Source organism: Artibeus jamaicensis, unplaced genomic scaffold, assembly GCF_021234435.1.
Source record: "Artibeus jamaicensis isolate MK-2021 breed Jamaican fruit bat unplaced genomic scaffold, CSHL_Jam_final scaffold_1689, whole genome shotgun sequence".
Lineage (NCBI taxonomy): Eukaryota > Metazoa > Chordata > Mammalia > Chiroptera > Phyllostomidae > Artibeus > Artibeus jamaicensis.
In genome coordinates, this window is record NW_026522029.1 from 15,720,484 (window position 1) to 15,733,935 (window position 13,452).

Here is a 13,452-nt window from a genome sequence, read left to right on the forward strand (position 1 = left end):
AGTGGTCTCTAGTCAATGCCGGGTTGTCTGAGAAGTTGGAAATACCGCTTAAGAAAAATGGGAAATCAACCTTCAGTTCCAAATTTCAGTCCCATCCTGAAACACTGGACACTTTTTGAACATTAGCCTTTAACAAAGAAACGAGAAATTCTCTTTTGCAATGTCACATGGATCCAACGTGTTTTAGGGAACCAGCAACATTGGCCGAAGATAAAAACTTTTACTGTTAAAAGCCAAGGAAGAGGCTGATGAAAACATATTCCTCAACCTAATAATTAGATCTGGTGGCTGGCAGATGAGTCGGTTCCCAGTCCTGACCCTCAGTCATGGGCCCCAATGACTGAGTAGACAGGGCTGCCTTGGTATTATGGGAGCCTACTGCTGAAGGGTATGGTGGGTCACCCCACTAGAAACATTCCACAGGAGGTCAATAAGAACCCTTTGACCTTCTTAGAAGGATTGAATGAATGCTTAAGACAATACACTAAGCCCTGCGGACGCAGGGAGTAACACCATCCTGAACACCTACTTCATATTCCCACGTGCTCCTGACATCAGTAGGAAGTTACAAAAGGTAATAGTGGGCCCTACCACTCTGACCTCCTAATAGCCAGAGGTGACCTTTAGGGTTTTTAACAGCAGGGATGTGGCAGAAGAAAGGAGGAAGAAGAAAAGATAAAAAGGCGTTTTCTGGCCATCTCTCTCCAGGCTTTGGGTAGCCTGGGGAGGAGAGGAGAAAGATCACCTTGGGTGAGTAACCCTGGCCCCCACCTTGGGACCAATCAAAGGTGTCCAGCAAAGCTGGAGTCTAACCAATGTACGTTTTGCAAACCAGAGGGACACTGGAAGAGAGAGGCCCCAAACACTCTGAGAAAGAAGGAAAGGGAAGCTCCCGATTCTTTGCAGTTGCCCCAGGTGGAAGGGGGGCACTGATGGGGCTAGGGCACCGCCCTCTTGCCTCCGACAGAAAACGTTTCAATCTCCCGTGAGAGACTTCAGCTTACTCCGGATACAGAAGGGGAGGAAATCAATTTCTGGTAGATGCTGGGGCCACTTACTCTGTTTTTACCACCTGGAAGGGCCCCCTTTCCAAGACAGAATATGATATGAAAGAGGTGCCAGGGAAGCCAGACACAGAAATCCTTTGAGCTTCTGACATGTGACGTAGGACTAAAACAGCTGTCATACTCTGTCCTCTGTGCACCCGAGTGACCTGTTCCTTTCTTAGGAAGGTGGGAAGGGGTCTACCAAGTTAGTTGGGGGCTGCCATCTATTTAGGTCAAAAAAAGTTGAAGTACTAATTCTCAGGGACAAAAAATAGAGTTCATGACCCTACTTCACCCAAATATCAGGAATCTATACCGCCAGAGATTCTCAATCAGGTTAATCCAGCTGTTTGGGCACAAGAAAAAGTTAGAAGGTTGAAATATGCCCTACCTGTTAAAATAGTACCACTCCCAGAAATTTTTGCCTTTGAAGGGGAAGATTCTGACACCCATCAAAAGTCCCAGTATTGCTGAACTGTGTTACACGCAGTTTTAAAAACTCCCCAACCCTCTTCGGGGACCTCCAACTCAAAGGTAAAGCTGTTCCACAATATGTAGATGACATTCTACTTGCCAGTCCTGGTAAAGAACTTCAGACAGGAGTACCAGCAGAAAAGGGATGCAAAGTATCCCAGAAAAGAGTCCAGATATCCAAACCAGAAGTACCTGGGTTTTCTTATTTCCCAAGGACAAAGAAGCCTGCATCCTAGTAAGGGGCAGGAATACCCAGTCTTGCTCCACCACACCTGAGAGGTTTTCTCTGAATGACAGGACTCGGTGATCTGAATCTCTAATTTTGGTCTTACAGTCAAGTCCCTGTAGGATAAATTGAAATGAGACCAGAGTAAGTCTACAGTGAGACAAAGGGTGCCAGAATGCTTCTGAGAAACCAAAGATCAAGGGAAAGGAAGCTTCTGCCCCGGGCTTACCTGATTTAGAGAAGCCATTTGAATTACATTGTATGTGCCTGAGACTCCAGGAATTGCCCCAGGGGATTGAGTTCATCTATGGAGCTTCCAAGTCAGGCTATTACCTTTTTTTCTTAAAGCAACTAGACACAGACATTGCCCGAGGGCAGTGGTTGCAACTTGCCTGTTAACCACAGAAGCAGGAAAAGTTAACAATTAAACAGTCTCTTAAGTATATGGACCTCTCATCAGGTGGTGAGGTTCCTGAAAGCAAAGGAGATAATTGGCTAACAGGAGGGGAATGATTCAATACCTGGCCATGTTCTTGGACAATCTGAGCATCACTATCAAAGTTGTCACACCCTTAATCCTGCTGCTCTATTTCCAGCCTCCCTTAAAAGTCCTAGATCATAACTGCTGAAATAATTATATTCTAGTAAGAACAAACTTAGGAGTGAACCACCAGCCAACTCAGAAGAAATATGGTTCACCGGTGGGAGCAATTTTATAGACAGGGGAGACAGGAGGGCAAGGTATGCAGTGACATCCTTGTTCACCACCACTGAAGCAAGAGCCTCCCCCCTGGACTTCTGCTCAAAAAGCTGAACTCACAATATTGGCCAGAGCCCTAGAAAATTAGGATAAAATTAAATTTGTAACTATATATCTTTAAAACACAAGATAGAGCTTCCTGCATATATCACTCTCAAGTGAGACCAGCTATACCACTGAGTGAGAACAAGGGACCAGATCCACAGGACTCTGGTGAGGCCTTGTCTGTCCTCAAGCTGCTTTTCAAAGGATAAATGATGTCGAACAAGTCTGCTCTTACCTCTCATGGTTTTTTATATCCTGTCTCTTTACATATTCTTTTACTCAGGAGTCCCACAACCTAGGGTACCCGAGACTTTGACAAGTCAGGCAGCCAGAGAATTGCACTGTAGCTGAAAGACCTATTCTGTCCACATTCAGCAGGAAGCATTTATAGAAGTATGATCCCATTCCCTCAAGAATGAGGAGTGGAAAACCTCAGGGGTGGGGGATTGTTAGACAGGACAAGGGTCTAAAGGTCTGGGCAGTTCTTACTAAATGCCATTCTTGCTAAATGTTAAAATGTACAACTGTATTTTGCAGATACAACTGTAATCGAATGAGCCTGACCAGAACCCAACCAAGGTTAGCCAACTGCAAAGAAGAAATCAGCAGGCAATTGACAAAATGGTGACTATAAGCCATGACTAAGCCTCCCTTTGAAGAGGCAGAGGTGTAGATATGACTCCAGTTTTCTTTACCTGCTGCAAGTAAATAGAACTACGTAATGACAGCCTCGTCTCATTCTTGAATAGAGCACCCGAGCTGCCATCCCCATGGGTTCAGTAGTGAAAGCACAGCAGAAGCACTTGGTCACTGAAGGTGTGTCCAGCGAGAGGGATAACAGGCTGTAGGAGGCTTGTCGCGGCCTTGTGTGGGTGGAGACCACTGCCTCGGAGGTGTGGCTGCTCCCCTATCAAGAGGTTTCCCAGTTTTCTATGGTTATGTTTCCAGGCTGGAGTCAACTATGTTTTAGTTGCAGCGGAAATGAGATTTTCTTCAGAGTGAAACATATACATATACTTTCCCTGCTCAGGTGTTACATGAAACAACATTTTTAAAAAGCCCTCCGACATCAAAGGGAAAGGTTGAGTACTAACAACACAGAGGTCAAAAGCCTGGGGTAGGTGACCAAGCATTTGGATTGTAAGCAAAACACTGGGCTTAGGGAGTGAGTGGCCACAGCATCACTGGCTCTTCCACAGCCACATTCCAAGGATGACTAATCACAGGCTCTCCTGCTGGAATTCTTCACCAGAGGAGAGGCTTAGTTTCATGTTTGTTTTCTGTGAAAACTTCCAAGTAAAGCCAAAATACTCTATCCAGGGTCTTCTTAATATCTGAGATAAGAGATTTTAGTAACTTTACCTCTGAGTATGTGGTAGGTTCCAGGTACTGTTCTAATCACTACTCATGTATTATCTCATGAACTTGTAACAGACATTCTATGAGATGTGTATTATTGTTTTTATCTTAGCAGAAACTGCTAAAATAAAAAAGATAAACTGATATCTCAGTCTCTCTTAGCAGAGAGACTCAGTAACTTGTCCATGGCCTGATATTTAGTTCTGGGAAGCTGAAATACGAACAGTCTGATATCACAGCCTGTGCTTGCAAGCACTGCATTTGTATGATGCCTCAATTATGCTTTTGTGTTGCTATCTAGCATCCTTTTATTTCACCCTGAAGGACTCCCTTTAGCATGTCTTGTAAGACAGTATAATGAACTCTTTCAGCTTTTGTTTATCGGGCAAGGTCTTTATTTTTCTTTGATATGTAAAGAACAGTTCTTCAAGATCAAATATTCTTAGTTGGCTACTTCTTCTTGAAGCACTTTGAATGTACCATCTCACTCCTTTTGGCCTCTAATGTTTCTGCTGAGAAATCCACTGATAATCTTACGAAACTTACCTCCCTCATCATCATGAGTCACTTTTCTCTTGTTGCTTTCAAGGTTCTCTCTTGTCTTTGACTTTTGACAATTTAATTACAATGAGTCTTGATGTGGGTTGGGTTCATCCTAATTGAAGTTCTTTGAATACCCATTTTCTTCCTCAGTTTTGGTTAGCCACATTTTATCAAATAAGCTCTCTGCCCTTTCCTCTCCATATTCTCTTTCTGAGACTCCTATAATGTGTATTTTATTCTGTTGATGCTGTCTCAAGTCCCTTACACTTTTTTCTTTTAGTTTCTCTAACTTGATAATTTCAAATGTCTTCACATTCACTAGTTGTCTGTTGTTCTCTTAGAGCTCATTGAGTATTTAAAATAATTATTTTGAATTACACCTGTTTCTTTATATTAGGTTTCTGGATATTATTTTTTTCTTTCATTAGGTTGGATTTCCATGTTTCTTCATATGCCTTATTTTTTGCTGAAATTTGGGTATTTGAAAAAAATTGCTTCTTCCAGTCTTTATAGAGAGACTTTGACCTTCACCAGTCAGCCTGGCTGGAGGTTCGAATGCCTCTCAGAGGTGTGTCTTCTCTGAACTTGTTCATGTATAATAATTTCCCAGAGAGGTTGTCAGGTAGGTACCCTTACCCCAATCCCCAACAACAACAAACCCCCCCAAGATCTCTTGCTCCCTCTGGTGTTTATCGCTGTTGCTGCAGGTTCCGTGGTGCAGCCGAGCTCTTTATTCTCATTGCCCCCCCCCCCCCAAGGGGAGACAGAACCCAGTTCCTTGGCAGCGTCCCGCCCCCCATCCCCCTCCCGACCTCCATGGCTTATTCATTCCAATGTGGCTGTTCATGGCTATCTCCTTACCTGGGATACTGATACTTCACTGGTTTCTGGAGTTCTCATAAAGGATGTGGGGGCCCTATACTGATGCTGAATTTGGGTTTCTGTTAGGAAACAAGGTCTGTGGCTTCCCATTCAGCCGCCTGCCTTGCTGAGGTCACTCCATGCTAGCTCGGCAGGGGAGAGGTTGAGGGGCAACTGGGTTCTTATCTGTCAATGAAGCTGATTGTTCATTAAATAACAGGCTATTCCTCTGAAAGCTGAACATGCTACCGCCACGGCCCCCAGTCCCTTCACTGCCTAATGACTACCCACGGTAGACACCTACCTCCTCGTTGAGCTTATGCGTTTTCTCCTCTGTTTCCAAATGGGATGTAGTTTTCAGGACGGAGGGACATTTTTGCACTTTACTCACTCTCTATTCACTGCACCCAGAACAGCGCCTTAACGAGGTGTATTCTCCAGCAGTATTTGTTGGGTGGTGAAAGAATGAATGATTTTACCCTTTGGTCCACCCGTTCAGTGCGGTTGGGCGACCTTCAGGGCGTGAAGTCCAAAGTGCAATGTCCGGCTTCTTCCACCAGAGGGAGAGCAAGAGCCCAAACAGGTGCACCTGGCGGTTTCCGGTACAGTGTGCGTTTCTCCCCCAGCGTGTGAAGCAAAGCCCTGGGAAGTCCAAGAAAGTTCAAAAGCGACTCCACGCGCAGGGGACATGGCGTTACTGCTGCACACTTGCCGGTTTTCCTTTGTGTCGCGTACGGGCTGACTGTGACCAAAAACGTGCCCTCTCTGAGGCTCGAACTCAGGACCTTCAGATTATGAGACTGACGCGCTGCCTACTGCGCTAAGAGGGCACCTTGGTGGCATTCCTTACATAGCAAGTAAAATAGTAAAATTACGTTCCAAGCGTCGTCGTATCATCGGTTCCCAGACGTAACGGAGAGCAACAAGCTATTTGAAAAACCACTCCGCAGGAAACGGTGCTGCGCCCAAAGGACCCCACGGAGGCACGGCGGAGTCCACGCCTTTCCCGTGTCTCCCAACGAGAAGACCCCCTGGGCTGTGGGACCGGGGACAAGTGTGCTATTTTCTGCTGCTCTCGTGTTCCAAAGATGTGGTTTTTTCCTGCCCATATAGATCTCAGTCGATCTTTCGCCTCCCATGGTTGCCTTTGTTGAAAAAAAATGTAGGTGTCCAGCTAATATCAGTTCACTGACCGGCTGAGTAAATGAATAAATGAGCAAAAAAATCGTCCTCAAAATTGTCTCTGGTCTGCATTTCTCTGTCTTACTATATATCTTGTATAATAACCTTTAATCTTATATATAACAATATATTGAGTTTCCTATGGCCACCACATTTATTTTTAATACATTCAGACAATCTGATTTTTAATTGATGTGTTTAGATTATGTACACTTAATGTTGGTATTGATACATTTGCATATAGAGTTACTAATTAATAACTTATTAATGGTTTGTTTCCTTTGCTTTTTATTCTTCTTTGCTCCACTTCCTATCTTCTTGGACTTATTTCAACATTGTTAGGAGGTGGCCTACTCATTACCATATACATACTTAACATTTCACAGTATACTTAGAATCAATAAAATTATTGTTCAAGTTGAATATAAAAGCCTCCCTACCCTTTAGTTCCTTTACTATAACCCCTTTATGTTATGTATGTAATAGATACAATGAAAACTCCATCAGAAAATATTATGATTTTCACTTTCAATTATCAAACATACTTTAAAGAACTCCAAAAAAGGAAGAATAGTCTACCGTATTTACCCAGATATTTCCTGTCTCTGCTCTTGTTTCTCCATCCACAATATTCTAAGTTACCTTCTGGTTGATCTTCCTCGTCTCAGCAGTACACTAACTCTTTTCTTGTCCTTCTGCTACTGGTAGCAATGGATGCTCCCAGTTTACCTTCAAATGAGAAAGTATTTCTCTCACCTTTATGTCTGAAGGATATTTTTTTGCTGTTCTTAGCATTCTGGGTGAACAGGTCTTTTCTTTGAGAATTTAACGAATGCCGCCATATCATTTCTGAAGGCCCTAATGGTTTCTGATGAGAAACCCACAGTGATTCAGACAGCAACTTTTCATTTTTCTCTTGCTGCTTTCAGGGATTCTTTTTCCTTTTGTTTTCAACAGTTTAATTGTTATATGTCTGGGTGTGGGTTTATTTGTGTTTATCCTACCTGAGATTTGCTGATCTTCTTTAATGTAGTTTATGTCTTTTGCCAAATTTGGGGAGTTTTTTAGCCATTGATAATTAAATGGTCCCCCCACTTTCAAGGTCCTCTTTCTCTTCTCCAATGCTGTGAATATAAGATCGTTGTTATTTTCCTATTTGTCCCTGGGGCCCTGCCCCTCTCTGACAGTACACTTTTCTCTCCATCATTCACATTGGGTAGTGACCAGGATTCTCTGTCCATATTCCCCTGCTTCTTCTGTCATCTCTCTCAGCTAGTGAGACAATCCAGTGAGGTGTCATTGTTTATCATTTTGGTAATACATTTAGTTCCAAAGTTCTGATTTGGACTGATGTCTTCCCATTAATTGCCAAGACTTTCTAACACTCCATTCATTTCAAAGAGTTCTTGCCCCTAATTCTAGGAGCATTTGGTAATTGTTGCTTGAAAGTATTTATCAGACGATTCCAACAGCTGGGTCATCTCAGTGTCTATTAACTTCTTTTTTTTTTTTTAGCGAATTAAGATTTTCTTTGTCCTTCATATGCTGAATAAATTTGGACTATAACCTGGCCATTTTTCTATTATAAGACTTTGTGTCTTGTTCAAACATTGTGAAGAATTTTCCAGTTTTGTTTTTGCTGGCACTTAATAGCTTTGTGCTCAAGTTCCAAGTTCCAGCCAACATTCTGTGTGGCGGTTTCAAAGTCCATTCCATGTTCAAAGCTTGTTTGAATGGATAGTATCTGGAGATCTCTGGAGTGTGTTGTGACCCAGTGGCCACTGTAGACTTGGACAGGGGACAGCATATGCTCCATTTCTCAGTCTGTCGTTTAGGACCCAAGGCCCTTATTCACAGTTGGCAGGGCATCCAGGAGCTTATCAGTAACTTCACGCATTGCTTCCCCACTGTTTGTCTGTGGCCACCTGGAAGAAGGTGGTGGGTGATTTCTCCTGGATTCTGGAAGGGAAAGGGTAGCACCTGTTTCCATTCGGTCTCAAACCAAGGATGTCCGGTGTGTCGGACGAGTATGATGACCACCGCGCCACAAAACCCAGTCCGAATCTCATATCTGAGTGTGTTCTCAGTTCTTGCTAAGGTGTGTCATGTAGAGGTTACATATCCACGCTGCATGGGAGAAAATACAAATACTACAAATACGACAGGCGAGAGCCACATGGAGTAAGAGGCGGGATCAATATCAGAATGAGGGATAACACAGGAACATTTCGTGTACAGAAGAGGAGTGAACACAGGCAGAAAGGAGCAGGCATGGATGTAATGATTCCTGTGTTGACAAATATCCCTGTTCAGTTGGAGTGAGGTGTGTGTGAGTGTGCACACGTGTGTGTGTAAGGACATGAAGGGAGATAGTGATTGACAAGCCTGGACAACACGTGCAGATACACCGTAGGGCAGAGCACTGTAGGGACTGAAGAATCTTTGGTAACACTCCAGGCAGATGACTGGTGTAACCAAAGTAATATTTTAGGAAAACTTTTAAATCCTAAGGTGTCAGAGAAGTTAGAAAAGGGGAAACTAGGATTGGGGAGAAAGGAAAAGGAGTTATCAAGGTATTAGTGGGTTCAGGTTTACCCTGTTAGCTCCCGAGTTGAGCTGTGGTATCAGCCTTCCTGCACCTCCGGCCCCAGTGCACTGCATTGGAATCCACCCTCCTCTCGGATGAAGAAGCAGGGGCGTGAGAACGAAGGTCCTGGAGAAGCCGTGCAGGAAGGAGCCACCCCGGTGGGAAGACGCTGGCTATGGAGCTCTGAGAGGGAGGAAGAACCAAAGGCACTTAGAAGCCTTGAACCGAGGTGCAGACACAGAAGAGATTTTTGAATAAACAAGAGATTGATGAATGGAAGAGCAAATCCACTCATTTATAAATATTTGTTATTTAAAAAAAAGAAGGAAGGCCAGTAAGGAGAAAAACAGACCGTGAGACTGTACAATAGGTTAAAAGGAAAACTGACATTTTTAATTTACAGAAAAATCCCGTTTGCCATATCTGACTTTGCCCCTTACCACGATGTCACCTGGGAACACGGTTCAGATGCTTCACTCGTTTCTGCCGAGGGCCGAGCCGGGTTTGTCCCACGTTGGGAGGGGCGGTGCACCACGCACCAGGAATCGTCCAGATTGTAACCAAAACAAGTGCCCTCTCTGAGGCTCGAACTCAGGACCTTCAGATTATGAGACTGACGCGCTGCCTACTGCGCTAAGAGGGCGACCTGGCACCAGCCCGCACATTACGAGTGAAACAGTAGATCCTGCTTCCCAGGCGCACCCTCGTGTTTCTGTCGGTTTCCGGTTTTCAGAGAACACAGTGGATCCATCCCACTGAACGTTACTCCGTTTGAGCCAGTGTGGTTCCCTTTCATCTTCCTCGGGCAGCGTTAGGGCTTTTCTTTTCTTTAACCTGTAGCAGTTTGTGATATGCCTGAATATGGCTTTCTTTGCGGGTGCCCTGCTTAAGATTTGCTGAGCTTCTTGAATCTGCGTTATGCGTTTTTCACTCACTTCCCAGGACTGTGTGCAATTCGGGGCCAAGTTGCACGGAGAAAAATAGCAGCTTTGTATACTTGACCCTTGCGGGATCAGAGCCCCTGCGGGGAAACAGGAGGGGTCCCCTATTGGCCATGCGTGCAGGCCAAAACGCGAAAAGCGGCCCAAGGAATGCAGCGTTGAGAACGCCCGGCATCTTCTTCAATGGGGCAGAAGATCTGAGGGTGCCCCATAGGGCCCCGAGGCCGCGGCAGCAAAAATGGAGAATGTGGGCATCGATCCCACTACCTCTCGCATGCTAAGCGAGCGCTCTACCATTTGAGCTAATTCCCCGGCCGCCGTACGCTATTTTCCTCCCACTTTTTTCTTTTCTCGCTGTCGTGCGAGTCCACACTATTCTCTTTCCGGTAGCTCCGGGCGCCGGGGCACGGAACTGGAACTAAGAGCGCATGCTCCCCAGGACTGCGGGGTCAGAGCGCGGTCACCTCCTCTGCTGGGGAAGGAGGACCGGTGAGGAGGAGGAAGCCTTCGAGGATAAACTGGCGCCGTCAGCACTTCACTTTTCACGTTTTCTGGGACGGGAGACATCACGTCCCAGCTGGGCACGTCTCGCCCAAAACAGCTAAGGCGGCACAGCTGTCGCAAGATGATACATGTCCCTTAAAAAAAAAAAAAGTGAGATTATCACTTGTTCTTTGCAGGTGGGTCTGCCTGGAAGGAGGCTATGGGGCAGCTTCTGGTAGGTTCTGGAGGCACTAAAAACAAACAAAACGAAAACTGTAACCTACCAGCTGTTTCCACTTGGTTTTGAAATAGGACATCTCATGTATGAGGCCAGTGTAAAAGCCTCTACACTACAGGACCCTCAAACTTGAGTCCTTTTTTGCTTATATCTAACATATGCATTGAGTCCTACTAGGTGTAACATGTAGAACTCACACATCTACACCACATGAAAGCTGGCAAAAACCACAAAAGTGTTCTAGACAAAAATCATGGGGATTAAGATTCGAGATCACGTTGGAGTAAAGGAATAAGCATTGGTCTTGACGGAGCAGGTTAGGAGGGACGAATGCAGGGTGAGAGGTTCAGTCGTGGGTGGAGGAATCCCTGCATGAGGAAACGTGCCTGTCTCACTGGATTGTGGGGCCTGGGACTGTGCATCTACACCGCCATAAAACACATGCAGGGAGGAAGTAGTGATAGAAAAGCCCTGGAGATATGACCAGAAAAACATTCTGGACACTTAAAGCTCATGAAAAAAATTCCAGGCAGACAACTTAATAGGATCAATTTTACATTTTACAAAAAAAAAAAAAAAAGCTTTAGTTTTGAGTGCCCACAACCTTGGAAATGGGAACTGAAATTGGAGAGAAAGGAAAATGAGTTACGAAGGGACTAAAGTGTTGAGGTTTAGTCACATTTATCCTGCCAGCCCCTGGGGCAAACAGCATGAGTCTTTCTCCAGTTTCTGCCTCCACTCCACTGTCTGGCGCAGAATATCTCCCTGTACACATTGCTGAGTGGATGAAGGGACAGGTGACAGAGAGCAGAGAAAGGCTCTAGAGAGGCTGTGAAGAGAGAATCCAGTGTCGAAGCATTGTGTGTGCTGCGTTGAGAGAGAAGTCTTAAATATCGACAGGCATACACACCGATGGAATAGAACGGAGACCAGAAATACACATCAGCATATTATTTTTTCAGCATTTAAAAAATATTTTTCTATTTCTTTCTAGTGTCTATGGTTTCTGGTAGGAAATCCCCAAACATACAAACTGTAGTTCCCCTTTCTTTTTTCCTCTAGCAGCTTTCAGGATTTCTTCTTTTCTTTTTTCTTCTCTTTTCTTCTCTCTCTTCTCTCTCTCTCTCTCATTTTCAGACGTTTGATTGTGATGTGCCTGGATGTGGCTTTCTTTGGGTATACCCTACTTAAATTAAGGCTTGCAAAGCTTCCTGAATCTGGTTGTACGTTTTTCATTTTCCAGTACAGTGTCGAATACAGGGCCAAGTTGCATGGAGCAAAATAGCAATTTAGTACACCCCGCCCTTGCGGGATCAGAGCTCCCCCAGGGAAACAGAAGACGAATTATAAATTGGTAGATCTATATATACCGGCTTAGGGTCTTGTGTCGGCCATGACCACAGGTCAAAGCCCGAAAAAACGGCCCCATGGGGCAGCAAAACTGGAGAATGAGGGCATCGATCCCACTACCTCTCGCATGCTAAGCGAGCGCTCTACCACTTGAGCTAATTCCCCGGCTGCCACGGGCATTTTCTCTCGCATTTTTCTGTTACAGCAGACGTGCGGGTCCCCTTTACTCCGGTAGCTCAGAGCACAAGGACGCGGAACTGGGACTAAGAGCGCACGCCCCCCGGGACGCCCGGCTCAAAGCGCGGCGGTCTCCCCAGACTCTGCGGGGGAAGGCGGAGAACAAAGCCCCCATGAGAAAGCTCTGGCGCCGCCAAACCTTCCTGTCACTTGTGATGGACACAAGATCAGATCGTCCGGGTCACCGGGTGAGGGTCTCATTGGTCGTGAGCTGCGTTTCCTCGCTCGTGGCGCTTTATAAGCCGGTCGGATCCGCACGAGCGCCCGCCCGGCCCAGCTTCTCTCCCGCGCGCGTCCCGACAGCGAGCGTCCGCGTGCGCACTCGGACCGCTGAGCCGTGGAGAGCTTCCCGCAGGGCCCTCGGAGGCTCCTCTAGGGAGGATTCACAGAGAGGCCAGCATTCTCAAACGGAGACCGTTTCATGCAAAATGGCAGGCGTCGAAGATATTCTTGATCGATTTGTAGATCTTCTCTAGCCTCACCCATCTTTCCTCAGCCCTTCGCAGGTGTGTGGTGATGGAGCAAGAGTTACGATGCGGGTCTTATGAGGACCCCCTCAGTGTAAAAGAGTCCCAGAAGGATTTTTTGATGGGTGTGAATGACAAGACACCACCCCAGACCGTCTCCCCAGAGGAGATAACAGAAAGGTGACCTTGAGTTGAGCCTGGCACCTGCTGGTACATGGTACTGTCCATTGTACCACTCACCCTTCCCTCTGTGTTGCCAAATTGTTGATAATTAGCCTTTACGAGGTTCTTGAATCTTTGTACCATCGAATTTCTGGATGTGGCTGATGTACACTTGGCCTCCTTCGGTTTTGTCTGCCTTCCAGTTTTCCAGCTGAGAGAAGGTAAGCACTCTCGGTCTGCTCTGCAGGCTCCTCAGTTCCATATCCCGCCAGCCCCACGCCCTTGGCCTCGTGGAAGCCGCAAGTGATGAAGCTTGTAGGACTTCGCTGTTGGAGAACAGAAGGAACCTGGGCATCAGGGACTGGCACGACAAACGGAATAAAGGAGACACCAACCTAATCCGGGTGTTCGTTCTTCTCAGTTTGCATTCGTGCTGCATTCTTTCCTGTACGTCTGGGGTGCAGGGACACCCCTCAATGTGGCATTTGGCG

At 45.8% G+C, this 13,452-nt stretch overlaps 3 non-coding genes across 3 annotated transcripts; all 3 read right to left on the reverse strand.

Annotated features, from left to right (window-relative positions):
• Window positions 1-6,071: 6,071 nt before the first annotated feature.
• TRNAM-CAU (transfer RNA methionine (anticodon CAU)) lies at window positions 6,072-6,144 on the reverse strand. The gene has a single exon. It is a non-coding gene; the product is annotated as a tRNA-Met (tRNA).
• Window positions 6,145-9,653: 3,509 nt separating this feature from the next.
• Window positions 9,654-9,726, reverse strand: TRNAM-CAU (transfer RNA methionine (anticodon CAU)). Its single transcript has one exon. It is a non-coding gene; the product is annotated as a tRNA-Met (tRNA).
• A 537-nt stretch (window positions 9,727-10,263) lies between these two features.
• On the reverse strand, window positions 10,264-10,336 carry TRNAA-AGC (transfer RNA alanine (anticodon AGC)). Its single transcript has one exon. It is a non-coding gene; the product is annotated as a tRNA-Ala (tRNA).
• Between the last annotated feature and the right edge of the window lie 3,116 nt (window positions 10,337-13,452).